Here is a 2,500-nt window from a genome sequence, read left to right on the forward strand (position 1 = left end):
CTCCAAGGCTCCACGGCTCTACTGCTCCACAGCTCCACGACTCCACTTCTTCACGGCTCCACGGCTTGATTTCTCCACGGCTCCACGTCTACACTGCTCCACGGCTCCACGGCTCCACGGGTCCACGGGTCCATGGGTCCACGGGTCCATGGGTCCACGGGTCCACTCCCCCATTTAGCCTCCGTCACACATTTCACTATCTGTGCTACATAATAAAAGAGCCAACACATTCTATGTGTTTTAGTCAATAGCCTAACCATTCGGACCACATACCATAGTGGTGGCAGCGGTGGGATGATGGTTGATCCAGAGAGAAATAAAGATGGGGACGTCTGCAGTCGCCTGCAGCGCCTTTGCCTGTTGCCTGACGGGTACGCTAGTACGCCGCGACATGGCAATTAATAACCGGTCTAGCTCTAGCTAGCACTCCTGTGTGTTCACTGATTATTGGGAGAGTGTGGACTTTGTAATTTGAGCAGGAGGGCGAAGGAGGTGCGAGGACGACCACTCTCGTACTTCAGTCGCACGCTGAACACGCATGAGAGACGGTATAGCACCGTTGAGAGGGAAGCGTTTAGCGGCAGTGTACGGTCTCACAGTTAACCGCCCACTAATCATGGGCTATCCTGTCCGGTTGGTGAGCGATCACAGGCCATTGGTCTGGCTCTTCACTGTTAAGGGCACGAACACTCGGATCCTCCGGTGGCAAATGGCCATCGCCGACTTCGACATCGAGGTCGATTATATACCCGGGAGGCTGAACATTGTCGCTGACGCTCTCTCACGAATACGGGGGGCGGGGGGAGGGGGGGGTTTGGGGGGCTGACCACCCTATAGATGACTTCATAATTTCGACCGTAACCACGGGTGGCCGGGGGAACTCATGCACAAATACTGATGAGGATACCATCGCTTGGAACCAGGTTGAGATCCGAAAAGATCAGGATGCACACCCTGATTGGGGTCGAGTGAAACAGTATCTCAAAGGAGTGACGTCAGAAGTGCCAAAGATCCCGCGCCTAAGAGTGCCAATCGGGGAGTTCCGACTCCTCCCCGACGGACTCCTATATCATGCGCGTAGGAATGCATACCAGTTGGAAGAGCTTCGCCTGGTATGCCCTGATGGAGCAAAGGCGGCAGCGTTACGTATCGCCCATTGCCTTCCGATGGCGGGCCATGGCGGAATCCAAGTTACTCTGGAACGCCTACAGAAGTTTGCCTTTTGGCCTAAAATGTCGGAGGATGTGAAGGATTTTAAAAAAAAAAAAAAAAAAAAAAAAAAAAAAAAAAATGCAAAATCTGCATTACTTGTAAACCTTCCTATGACCTCCCAGCTCCACTTAGACAGTTTCCTGACGTAAAAGCTCCATTTGAGAGGGTGCACGTTGATATCGTTGGTCCACTAACCACCACGCTAAATGGTGCGAAGTACATCCTGACCGTAGTCGATGTATTAACCCGCTTCCTGGTCGCTGTACCTATTAATTCAAAGGAAGCGAGGACAGTAGCCCGAGCTTTTTTAAACCACGTCCTGGCCATACATGGCGCTCCAAGGCAGGTGATCTCAGATGGCGGTGGTGAATTTATGAACGAAACGTTCAAAGAGGTAATGAAAATGGCGAACATTGGCCATCATAAGATAACGCCATATCACCCATCGAGTAATGGCATAGTTGAAAGGGTAAATGGTACAATTATAAAGATCTTACGGTCCCTAGTCCAGGATAATCAAACCGGCTGGGACCAGATGCTTCTTCTGGCGGTGTTGGCGTACAATTCCGCGTACCATAGAGTCCTCAGAGATTCCCCTCATTTCCTCCTTTTTCACAGAGACCCCGTCCTACCTATAACTGAGTTCACCAGGCCAAGTGCCCCTTGGTACAACACAGATAACCCAGCAGCCGAAACAATGGCGTTAGCAAACGCATGTTTCGACAGGTGCCAAAAGTTCATAGAGGCTGCCACTATTGAGAGGCACATGAAACGGCCCAGGGCTAGAGTAAAGCAGCTCACCCTTGGTGACAGAGTATACGTAACCACCAAACCTAGGCAGGGGGTGTCAAAGAAACTTCAGCCATTGTACCAAGGCCCCTATAGAGTAATCAAACAGGTGAGCGATGTCATTTATGCCATCAAACATCTAAGGTCGGGACGTGAGTTCTGTGTCCACACGGACCGGATCAAACTCGAAGGCAATCTGTGTGTGTGTGAGAATAAGAACGTACGACGCGCGTTCCCCACACATGAGCAAGAGGTTACAGACCTACTACAGGATAGTGATTGTTGCACTAATCCTGAGTAGCGAGTCTGACCCCTCCGAGTGACACCACTCGTGTGAAGGAATTCAAACCTACCATCAGGGTAGAGACTTTCTCGTCGCACCTGCCGTCATTTGGCAGCGATCAGGTGCATATTAGTTTCCTTGCATGGCATTATTCTCCTAGTGTCTGATATTTCATGATAATAATGTTTGTTGTGTATATATTCCTTAGGAGTGTGA

Source organism: Oratosquilla oratoria, unplaced genomic scaffold (assembly GCF_046742065.1).
Source record: "Oratosquilla oratoria isolate Oo_2021 unplaced genomic scaffold, ASM4674206v1 SCAFFOLD45, whole genome shotgun sequence".
Lineage (NCBI taxonomy): Eukaryota > Metazoa > Arthropoda > Malacostraca > Stomatopoda > Squillidae > Oratosquilla > Oratosquilla oratoria.